The following is a 12,836-nucleotide window of genomic DNA, read 5'->3' on the forward strand; positions in this document are numbered from 1 at the left end:
TTTCTAAGACCCTTCTACTTGGGAGCCCACCTGTTTATACCGTGCAGCATGCTTAGCTCTCTGTTCTCTTAGAGCACTCTCTCCCTGACTTTCTCCACAGGCTCCTTCACTGCAACCCACAACCAAATTAGATTATTTAAATAAAAAATAACCTGTCTGTGATCCTTTTTTTCTCCTCACACGGTTACTCATGGTTTTCTTTCATTCATTCTCGAAGTTCTCAAATGAGTGGTCTACACTCATGTGTGGCGACCTCTGCTCAGGTGTGTACCCTTCTCCATCACCCCATTGTCCCTAACCCATTCCCTCCTGGCCCCTCAAGACATCTGTCCAAGCTGCTGTCCAAACTGCTCTCCCTAAGTTCAGCCAAGCCTTTCACATCCCCAGCTCAGTGGCTTTGCTGTCTGTGATCTCCTGACTTGACCCCATTGCAATCTGTGCCTTGTAAGACCACTTTAAGAAACCTATCCCTCTGCTTCAATTCAACACCCAGAGAACTTCCTGGACTTCTGCTCTGTGTCAGGGTCTTAGGACCTGGTGCTGTGCGGGATAGAAAAATAAACAATATTTACTCTCTATGCTCTGTAATTTTCACTATTTCTTAGTCTAATGGAGAAAGATACACACTGACGTAGTAACACAATGTAGCAGACATCCACTTTCTGTTTTCTCTTCCTATCCTCCTGACTCTGAAGTCCCCAAAAGGGAGCATCTTCAAGAATTTAACATTTTTACGGCGATGATGGTGATGATTGATGATGGTGACGATTCTCCTGTTCGTCATTGTCACGTCATCATGACTGAGATCTGTCGAGCACATATTATATTCCAGACACTGTGCTAAGCAATTTACTTGCATTTATTTCATTGGAGTCATACAGTAATTTGATAATGTTGATGCACTTATCTGCATTTCACAAATGGGGAAACTGAGACCTAGAAGGTGAGGTGGTGCTTGCATGCTTCTAACTATTCCAGATGCTTACTCACGGGCCTCTCCTGGCTTCATAGTCTGGGATGTGGTTACCTATGCCTGCATGCAGCGACCTTCCCTCTTCATCTCTGGTCTGGGCCATTTCCCCAATGTTTTCAACCAATCTTTACATCACTTGAAGATCACTGTCATCTTGATAATGTTGATACCTTGTATCTCTTCCCTCTTTTTGTAAATATCAACTTTACTCCCCAAATTGCTTGGTGACAGGGGCTGGAAATTAGATTCTTTCTGACTCTTCTCTCCCTATTGCTCAAACACCATCACTTGTGGCATTTCTTTTTTTTTTTTTTTTTTTTTTCATTTTTTGAGACAGAGTTTCACTTTGTCTCCCAGGCTGGAGTGCAGTGGTGCAATCTTGGCTCACTGCAACCTCTGCCTCACAGGTTCAAGTGATTCTCCCACCCCAGCCTCCTGAATAGCTGGGACTGCAGGCATGTGCCACCATGCCCAGCTAATTTTTGTGTTTTTAGTAAAGACGGGGTTTTACCATGTTGGCCAGACTGGTCTTGAACTCCTGACCTCAAGTGACCTGCTCTCCTCAGGCTCCCAAAGTGCTGGGTTTACAGACATGAGTCACCATGCCTGGTCCAGGTATCTGCCAATCCTTTCTACAAAATGGTTTGCACAATCTTCAGGGCCCAACCCAAATACCAGCTCCTTGTGATCCCAGTCACCCCGGTTGAAAGTGATCCCTCCCTGCTCTGCAGTTCTGAAGAGCTCACTTTGCACAACACTTGGAGTTTCTGTCAAGTTTCATGATGAATGCCACATACTATTTGTGAACAGTTCTTACTATCTTTAATAAGCGATGTCCTTTCATTTATGTCCTTATGTTAGTGAGAAAGTGCATCCTCAAGTCCTATGTTGCTTTCACCCTTTGGATAATAAGAATTATTTTCAAATCCCAGAGTATGCCCTAGGATGCTCAGGATGCATATTGCGAAGACAACAGGGAGAGAACACCAGCACCTAATGCAAAGACAACGAATGATTTACAACACGAGAACAATCTGAACACACTAGGGTTTGACGCTACATACCTTTGCGTGATACTGAGTGTGGCAGGCAGCCACTGCAATGACTCCAGTAACCCCTGCCTTTGGGGAATGCTGGCATCATGCTTTGGTGCAGACACGATATGCAGCATGGAGCAGTGGCTTATAAGACTAAAGGCCAGAAGCCCAAGAGCGGAACTCAGGCCTGCTATGTTTCGGATGCCAGTGGGAGAAGGGGGCAGACCTGAGTGCTAGAACCATCTAAAAGAAGGAATCCAGAGTACATTTAGCAGTTGAGTATGAGAGAAGGAATTGAGAGAGGAGGCAGGCTACGGAGACTGTTCAGGGAACAGGGTCGATGGCGGTCCCAATAATTAGAATTAAGGTGGTGATACCAGCAGGCACTGTGGGAGACATGTTCTGGAGAGAGAGCCAGGCTTAACAAATGACATTATTTTTAAACAGGCTCAAACTAGTTTAGGAATTTATAGGCTTAGCAGTGATGTGGGTTGCATGCCTTTCCCAGAGTTCCTGAAATCTTGCCTGGCAAGACAGGGGCTGACTCTCCTGACTCCTATGGGCAGAATCAACGAGGAGATAAGTCTATGAGAAATTCATATAAAGCTACCCTAAAGACGTTTTCTTAACCCATTTGGCGGCAATATTTCCACCACAAATAAAAGGAAGTGCATAAGAGTGCCTCACCTTCTGTTTACACTATTATATTCCAACCAGGTCCTTTCTATTTAATCACGCCGCGTCCCAGTGAAAACTCACTCTATAGTACCTGTTGCCACCAGCCTACACAGTTGTGCTGGCTGCTTCCTCAGGCAGGACTTTTAGGGGACAGGTGGCTCTTACAAAACAATCATGAGGCCATCTCATCAATGGGCTGGCAGCTGAGGTGATGCATCCAAGGGCAAAAGGTGTGACCCAGGGGACTTTTTTGTTTAAATAGATCATCTGCCACTATCCTTTCATCAGAACTGGTCATTGAAATGAGCCTATTAACTGATGTGGTGATAGGCAATGGATGACTATGAAATGATTGGCACATAGTGGCTGGCATCTATGAAACTGTTATTACATACCTGGCACTGCAGTTGGTGCTTTAATGCATTTCTCTGACAAAAACATAAAGTAGGTATCATAGTTTTTACTTAAGGATAAGGAGGCAGAACAGTGGCTCATGCCTGTAATCCCGGCACTTTGGGAGGTTAAGGTAGGTGGATCACCTGAGGTCAGGAGTTCAAAACCAGCCTGGCCAACATGGTAAAACCCCGTCTTCACTAAAAATACAAAAAGTAGCTAGAAGTGGTGGTGGGCACCCCTAATCCCAGCTACTTGGGAGGCTGAGGCAGAAAAATTGCTTGAACCTGGGAGGTAGAGGTTGCAGTGAGCAGTGGCATCGCATCACTGCACTCCAGCCTGGGCGACAGTGACACTCCGTTTCCACAAAAAAAAAAAAGAAAAAAAACGGAAACTAAGGTTAAGGCAAATGAAAGAACCCAGGACCTCAGGTGCACAGATTATGCTAACCACTTGCTTATTATTCAGATGATTGTAGTTATGTTTTATATCCATGTTTTTGTCAAAGGCTTTTGGTGCAGTGTTTCCCAGTGGAAAAGTGAATGATTATATGTGATGAAGAATAAATGAGAGGGCTTGGGGAATGGAAGCCACCACTCACCCACTTGGCCCAGACCACAGGACTACTCCGGTTTTGGGAATTTCCAGCTAATTGCCGTATGAAATCATATAGCACGGTATTTATGGTCCTAGAGCACCAAGAAAAATTCAGCAAAATGATGAATTTGACATCTCTGTCTCAACTTCTCTTCCATGCTTTTCAGGAGGTTGTATGATTGCATGTATTAGGGACTAGCAGACCTTCTCTGTAAAGAGCTAGACAGTAAATATTTGTAGGCACTGCTGGCCATGTGGCTTCTGTTGCAACTACTTAATTCTGCAGGTGTAATGCAGAATCAGTCATAAACGATATGTAGACAAATGGCTATGACTTTGTTCCAATAAAAATTTATTTGTAAAACTGGGTGGTAACCGGATTTAGCCAGTAGCCTGTAGTTTTCTAACCCCTGGTATAAATCTGTGAGACCCTGAGTGTGGCAGGCAGCTTCTGTGATGGCCGCCAGTGACCCCTGTCTTTGTGAAATGCTGGTATTCATGCTCTGGTGTAAACCACTCCTTTTGATTATGAGCTTACCTCGTTCACTCATTTCTAATAAATAGATTTTAAGTCTATGAATCATTAGATTATACCGTAATCTCAGAAGTGGTAAGAGTAGGCTAGGAAAAGGCTGTGGATTCAGTTTTGGGCGGCTTCTCACTCTTCTTGCCCTTATGGGAGCCAGCTGCCATGTTTGGAGCTGCCCCATGGAGAGACCTACAAGGCAATGAACTGAGGGGGTTATCTGGCCACCAGCCAGGGAGGCACTCAGGCTCTTGAGATACGAGCCCATGTGGTATACCAGCTCCCACCAATAACCATGTGAGTGAGTTCAGGGAAGTAGATCCTTCCCTGTGTAGGCTTCAGAAAAAAACTGCAGCCCTGGCTGACAGCTAAACTGCAACTTCATGACCAAGCTTGATCCAGAAGCACCCAGCTGGGTCATGCGTAGTTTCTACAACCCACAGAACGCATGAGATGAGCAGTGTTTGCTGTTTTCATCCACCAAGTTTTCAGATATGTTATGTAGCAATGGATAACTAATATACTGAGGTATAGTGTAAAGAATGGAAGAGATTCGGAGACCTGTGTTCCCGTTCCAGGTTTTTGACAAACACACCGTGTAAATTTGGGCTAACTGTTGACCAAGTCTGGTCTTTGCATCTTTTGATTCTGCCTGCAGAAGGGAAAGGAATCACAGATCTCTGAGGTCATTACAGGTCTAAGTCTTCATGGTCCATTGAGTTGGGTCAAGCTGATTCCTGCATCTAAATCAGTCATGAGTTTTGGAAACCCATGGGTAAAATAGGGTCCACCAACATATTTTGAATATTAGTTTCAATGTCAACATTTAAAAAACTAAAAATTTTGTATAAAAATCCAGCTTTCTGGATTTTTCAGAAAAATTCAATGATTAAGCCACCAGGGTTCAATTTCTACATGTGACACTAAGATGGATCCAAAAATCTCTTGTCCCATTGCATCGGGGATTTCCAGCCCCTGGGCCATGGACCATTACCAGTCCATGGACTGTTAGGAACCGGGCCACACAGTCCGAGGTGAGCAGCACGCAAGTGAGCAAAGCCTCATCTGTATTCACAGCTGCTCCTCATCACTCGTATGACCACCTGAGCTCCGCCTCCTGTCAGATAAGCAACAGCATGAGATTCTCACGGGAGTGCAAACTTATCGTGAACTTGCGTGCAAGGGATCCAGGTTGCATGTTTCTTATGAGAATCTAATGCCTGATGATCTGTCACTGTCTCCCGTCACCCCCAGATGGAACTCTTTAGTTGCAGGAAAGCCACCTCAGGGATCCCACCGTTTCTGCATTGTGATGAGTTATATAATTATTTCATTGTATGTTACAATGTGATAATAGAAATAAAGTGCAAAATAAATGGAATGCACTTGAATCATCCCAGAACCATCTCCACCCACCTCGTGGGGGGTTACTGGCATTTCTCCATTTTCTGGGGAGAGCCCCTTTGAAAAGGAAGTCTATTTTTATTTCCATACAGGCTACTCAGCCACATACATGAGATAGCTGTTTATTTTCCTACCCTGCAGTCTATTTGCTCTTTTTTCAAGGTTCCAACTCCTTTTTGCTTTTTCCAGGAAGAAAAAAAAATATATTTAATTAGATCCTAACTTGAAAATCCAGGCTCAACACCTCCTGAGATACAAAAAGAGGGTGACAGTGTGCCTTAAGCCTCCAGGCAGGCATGAGATGGAGCAGGAAAGAAATCAAATGCTCCTTTGCTGAACAACGAGGTTCTAACTCTTGCGGAAGTGAGAAGCATCTCATTCATCAGGGAAATATTTCTTTCTTCACTGTGGGTTAAGAATGCATAGTCCTCAAAACCTAACATTTGTCCTGGAGAGTTGTACAGATAGTCTAGCTAACAGGTTCGTAAGCTAAGAAATAAGCTTGTCTGCACTCACCCTGGCAGACAGGCAAGAAGAAAGCCTGAGGGTTGGAACAGTGCCCAGTAGACAAGGTGCCTTGGAGGGCTCAGCCCCTCCAGGCTTGCGCTCTTGGAACTTGGGTGTCATTAGACACCCATGATCTGCTGCTGCTCTCAGTGACTGCTCCAGCCTGTTCAAGCGAATGGAAAGAGATGCTGGGACAATTAAGTGGTGTCCTCACTGCTGGTAGGTGGGAGGGAGGTATCCCAAGCAGTGAAGGAGAGAAGGGAGGGTAAACAAAGGAGGAGGACAATTTGGGGTCAAGAGACTGAAGCTGGAACACGTCAGAGCCCACTGGCCTTTTAAAGGACCGAAGCAAAGAAACTTCCCTCTTGGAATCTGGGAAAAGCATACATTTTCCAGATTTTAATGTGTTGCTCTTCTTTGGTGAAATCTGCAGAAACTTCAGTAAAATGTTCTGTTTGTGTGGCATAGGTCTGGTAAAAAAGTGTGAGGGAGCTTGTGGTCGGGGAGGGTCACTGTGGCCCATTGCTGCCTCCTGTGTGTGCCTGGAGAGAAGGTATCGATGATGGCAGAGGACCATGACCCACGGCAGGGCCTCGGTTCTGGGGAACGCTCACCACACGGAGGAGGACCCAGAAACATTTGTTCAGGAAGAGCCATGACTCTGCTTCAAGCAATGGTTCTGAGCTCTGGACCCAGAATAAGCACAACAAAGTATCTGATTAAAAGCAGTCAAGGGTCCACCCCAGGCAAGGAAGTCAGGACACTGCAGAAGGTGCTTCAGCATAATACTTAATTTTCAAAAGCTGCCACGATGGGACTGAGAACCACAGGATTAGAGGGAGATGACTCCTTAAAGATGAGGACACTCATCTGGCTTAGAGACACAACTGTACTGTATCCCGTCTGCACCTCAGGCTCCTCCCTGTAACAACAACACAGTGACAGCAATAAAGTCAGATGTGAAGCTTTTCCAGTTCCTTTGGTTATGCTCACCTGTGACGTGCACCACACCTAGCACCAAACATCGCAGCTGAATATTCAGTCCCGTGAGTCACCATGACTCTCTGCTATCAGGTGCTCAGGCAGATGTGAATTCCGGGAAGCCCGAGGCTGGTGCATCCCCTTGCTGGGAACGGACCCAGCCCCTGCTCGGTCTCGTGGCATGAATGTGCATTCCTGGTGCTGAGGTTGCTCGGTCACCTTTACCCAGTCATGCTAGAGTCTGCTGGGCTTTCCTCACCTGGAGGAGGACATGTGAGTCTTGCAGAAGGAATTGGATAGACACCCCTCTTTAGAGGAAGAAGGATGCAGAAGCACCACGATGCCTAAATGCTGCCATCCAAGACTTCTTCAGCTCTAGCAACTTTCCCCACTTCCAGGCACCAGCACATGCGTGGTCAATCCCATAGAGAGGCCGAGAGTCTCCTTGTTACCGGGTCCCCCATTGCTGCCCCTCCACCTGGCCCTGCAGCTGATGCTTCCCTCCATGGGTGCCCCCACCCAGGATCCAGGCACTGAGTCAACTGGAAGGCAGGAGGGAGGACAGAGTCCCTTTGGCTCTCCCCACATTCTGGTGGGTCTGATCTGTCACTCTTCCTGGTGCCAGCCACTTCACTTCTTTCCTTCATTCCTTCCTTCCTTCCTCCCTGCCTTTCTTCCTTCTTTCCACAAACATAGGCATCGAGCTAAATATTCAGGAAAATAAATGCTGCACAGGTCACAGGTGCTGGGGTGCACGGGAGTCTGTAGAGCACAGCAGACATGGGAGGCAGTTCAAGGTGACAGACTCCAGCTCCGGGAGGGCCTGGCAGTGGAGGAGTCAACAGGAGGGGCACCCGCCACACTCGGCCTGAGCGTCAGTTTCTCAGAGAAAAGGTAGCCAGAGCTGTGATCTAAAGGGTGAATAAAGGAAAATGTGAGCAACGCCCCAGGTGTAGGAACCAGAGGGTACAAAACTGGAAAATAAAAAAACTTGTGAGTTCGGAAGTTTAAAATACAGTGGGGCTGGAAGTGGTGGCTCACCGCCTAAAATAATTAGCAGTGTGCAATGGTGCATGCCTGTGCTCCCAGGTATTTGGGAGGCTGAGGTAGGAGGATCGCTTGAGTCCAGGAGGTGGAGGCTGCAGTGAGCCACAATAGTGCCACTACACTCCAGCCTGGGCGACGGAGTGAGACCCTGTCTCAAACAAACAAAGACCTTGGGCTGGCTGGAGATGAAAAAGGTACAGGTGCTGGCTGGGGAGTTTAGCAAGGGCTTCTGTTCATGGGGTCCTGGGGACCCTGTTGGGAAGTTTGGGGCTAACCAGGAGGACAGTGAGCGGTTTCTGATGAGGTTTAGGCAGTCCATGCAGAGTCAGACTAAATATCAGGACATTCAGCCTGGTACCGAGGGAGGCGGGGGAGCACCAGTCCAGCATCGGGGAGGCTCCTGAGCTCCTTCCTACCTGGTGCTCATCGCCCCTGCCCTTGGTTTTGATGTCTCTGTCTTGCTCTTAGAACAAAACCAGTTCTTGAATCTGCCCAGGGCCTGGGACCTGCTTTGCTCTCTGCTGACCTCCCTACTGAATGCATGCCCACCGCCTGGGACCTGCTTTGCTCTCTGCTGGCCTCCCTACTGAATGCATGCCCACCGCCTGGGACCTGCTTTGCTCTCTGCTGACCTCCCTACTGAATGCATGCCCAGGGCCTGGGACCTGCTTTGCTCTCTGCTGGCCTCCCTACTGAATGCATGCCCACCGCCTGGGACCTGCTTTGCTCTTTGCTGGCCTCCCTACTGAATGCATGCCCAGGGCCTGGGACCTGCTTTGCTCTCTGCTGGCCTCCCTACTGAATGCATGCCCAGGGCCTGGGACCTGCTTTGCTCTCTGCTGACCTCCCTACTGAATGCATGCCCAGGGCCTGGGACCTGCTTTGCTCTCTGCTGGCCTCCCTACTGAATGCATGCCCAGGGCCTGGGACCTGCTTTGCTCTCTGCTGGCCTCCCTACTGAATCCATGCCCAGGGCCTGGGACCTGCTTTGCTCTCTGCTGACCTCCCTACTGAATCCATGCCCAGGGCCTGGGACCTGCTTTGCTCTCTGCTGACCTCCCTACTGAATCCATGCCCACCGCCTGGGACCTGCTTTGCTCTCTGCTGACCTCCCTACCAAATGCATGCCCACCGCCTGGGACCTGCTTTGCTCTCTGCTGGCCTCCCTACTGAATCCATGCCCAGGGCCTGGGACCTGCTTTGCTCTCTGCTGACCTCCCTACTGAATGCATGCCCACCGCCTGGGACCTGCTTTGCTCTCTGCTGGCCTCCCTACTGAATGCATGCCCAGGGCCTGGGACCTGCTTTGCTCTCTGCTGACCTCCCTACTGAATGCATGCCCAGGGCCTGGGACCTGCTTTGCTCTCTGCTGACCTCCCTACTGAATGCATGCCCAGGGCCTGGGACCTGCTTTGCTCTCTGCTGACCTCCCTACTGAATGCATGCCCAGGGCCTGGGACCTGCTTTGCTCTCTGCTGACCTCCCTACTGAATGCATGCCCAGGGCCTGGGACCTGCTTTGCTCTCTGCTGACCTCCCTACCAAATGCATGCCCACCGCCTGGGACCTGCTTTGCTCTCTGCTGGCCTCCCTACTGAATCCATGCCCAGGGCCTGGGACCTGCTTTGCTCTCTGCTGACCTCCCTACTGAATGCATGCCCACCGCCTGGGACCTGCTTTGCTCTCTGCTGGCCTCCCTACTGAATGCATGCCCAGGGCCTGGGACCTGCTTTGCTCTCTGCTGACCTCCCTACTGAATGCATGCCCAGGGCCTGGGACCTGCTTTGCTCTCTGCTGACCTCCCTACTGAATCCATGCCCAGGGCCTGGGACCTGCTTTGCTCTCTGCTGACCTCCCTACCAAATGCATGCCCGCTGCCTGGGACCTGCTTTGCTCTCTGCTGGCCTCCCTACTGAATCCATGCCCAGGGCCTGGGACCTGCTTTGCTCTCCACTGGCCTCCCTGTGCTTGCTCATTGATTCTTTCCCACTTGTCATTTTTAGCTTCCATGCAATACCCAGGATCCCACTGTAGCAAGCCGGGTTCAGCCGGGCCGAGCCAGCTCACTCTGCTATGTCAAGTTTATGCTTCTCTCTTTTCTGCACTGTGCAGACCCAATTCGGGGGCCAGGGGAGCCTGCTGTAGTGCTGGGTCTCACGTGTGAGCCTGACCCTTCTCTCTCTCTGTGTCCCTGCACTGCAGTCCTGGGATATGAGAAGGTGGCGATTCTAGGCCTTGACAGCAGGCAAAGCCAGTGTCTGTGCCTCTAGTTCCATTTGTTTGTTTGTTTATTTTTTGAGTAGGAAATATGAACAATGGATTCAAACTTCTCCTTGGAAGTTTAAATGGCAGAGGAGAACCCTGTGATGCTAACATGGATAAAAGGGAGGGAGACTCCTGAGTGCAGAACCATTCACCAGCTTCTCCCAATACCCACAGCTCAGACAGACACAAATCCCCCTCTTTCCAGGACCATCTTGCCGGGCTCCTGTCTGCCTCCTTTCTTCTGACACAGGGCAGGGGTCCCTTATCCCCTCATCTTGAAGTGAGCTCTGAAATTGAGGTGGCTTCCCAGAGCGGCATGGCACAAAGCCCACAAGTCATATTCCGCTTTGCCCAAACCCAGGAATACAGGACTTGGCAGAAAGTCCAAGCCCCTTGCACACGTCCCCACCAAAGCCAGAACAGGAGGCTCACCCTTTCTTCTGCTTTACTAGCTGTGTGCTCTTGAGCACGCTTCTTAACTTGGGTGAGTTTCCATTTCTTCACGGCTGGGTAATAGTGGCCACCTACCGCAGATCGAGTGTATAATGTGAAAAGCGATTCATAACGCATGGACTTCCGTTAACCTTGTTACAACCACAGTGATTGTCACGGCACTATTTATTAAGGAAGGGAGAGCTAGAAGTGACATTGTGGGCGAACAGCATGTCTCCGATATTTTATGGTATAGGAACCATGTGGCATCAGGGAATGTGGGCCAGGTCGGGGGCCCATCTGGGTCCACCTTGACTTGCTCCTTGCAGACATGCCTCTGGAACCTACAAAGTCTGTGGGCTCCTGGCCGTGTGGCTGTGGGTGAGGGACTTCACATCTCTGAGGCTTAGGTGTCTCATCTGTAGTGCAGACATATTCATGCCACTCCATAGGTGGCCTGGGATTAATGCGTGAGCTGTGCTCAGCACAGGAGCTGGAGTGGAGAAAGCGTTCAGTAATCTCCAAGGGGCTGGGAGAGGTGGCGTTACTAGGTACACCTGCGGTAGGTGCTCGGGCCCCTGAGAGTTTAGCACCAGAATTCTTCTACACCTGTATGCAGGTAGATCTGTTCTGAGCTCTGCCTCCACCTCGGCCTTGTCTGTGCTGGTGCTCGTGTCCCATCCCAGGTGCCTCCCCCGCAGTGACCACCAAGCCCTTGCTGGCCTGTCTTTGGGGTGGGCTGCTCCTCTGTGCACATTCTCAGATTTAGGCAGTACAGGTACATCTTCCCTGCAGGTGAGACCTGTGACTAAGCCTCCAGTGGGGTCACCTGTGGAGCAGCCTGCAGATGACCTAACACACGTGGCATCCCATGGGGAGGAATCCTGGAAACAGCTTGAACATCTGGCAACTTGCCATCCCAAGGCCCATCAGGAGTTTAGAGATGCCCTTTATGGTCTTCCGAGTGTAGCGGACACTTGCTCCTCCCCAGAGTGAGGGAGGAAGCCGAAGGCCTTGGGTGAATTTCTTAATGTCCAGGTGTCCTTAGCTGAGAAATAAATGTTCATGGTAGACTAGGTTCATTCCACGCAGATGACATTTTTTTTTTTGAGACAGAGTTTCGCTCTTGTTACCCAGGCTGGAGTGCAATGGTGCAATCTCGGCTCACCACAACCTCCTCCTCCTGGGTTCAGGCAATTCTCCTGCCTCAGCCTCCTGAGTAGCTGGGATTACAGGCATGCGCCACCATGCCCAACTAATTTTTTGTATTTTTAGTAGAGACGGGGTTTCACCATGTTGACCAGGATGGTCTCAATCTCTTGACCTCGTGATCCACCCACCTCAGCCTCCCAAAGTGCTGGGATTACAGGCTTGAGCCACCGTGCCCGGCCCACAGATGACATTATTTGTGCATAGAGGGGGATGCGGAAGGCAGCTCCAAAAGAGGAATCTGAGCTATCGCAGTGTTATTATTGAAGCACATAGCCTATCGGCCTGCGAGAGTAGCACGTTGAAAGGTCTCTGGTTTCTTTTGTTTAAAACGCATCTTATCCCTTTATTGAGAGGGATTTTCAGGTAGTTGATGGGAGAGCTGTGCTGCCCACCTCTGCCTCGTGTGAACAAGGAAAGGGGTTTGGAGGAGTTTCCGGCGGGAGGGACCTGCTCATCTCCCCCAGCACAGGATTGTCATAGGGGTGGGACTTGGTGGTAATAAGTCACCTTCTGACATGGTGGCAGGACAAGAGCCTCACCTTTCTGTGACAATTATTCACCTTCAAGGATTCCAAGAGTTGGCAGGACAGGCTTGGCTGCCTCGATCTGAAGAGCCCAGATGAAATCGAAAAGGTTTAGACGTGGAGCTTACCTGGGAGATTGGCTCACACATGGATGACTTAAAAAACCATTCTGGGCCAGGCGCGGGGGCAAACGCCTATAATCCCAGCACTCTGGGGGGCCAAAGAGGGTGGATCGCCTGAGGTCAGGAGTTCAAGACCAGC

Source organism: Callithrix jacchus, chromosome 13 (genome assembly GCF_049354715.1).
Source record: "Callithrix jacchus isolate 240 chromosome 13, calJac240_pri, whole genome shotgun sequence".
NCBI classification, from domain to species: Eukaryota; Metazoa; Chordata; class Mammalia; order Primates; family Cebidae; genus Callithrix; species Callithrix jacchus.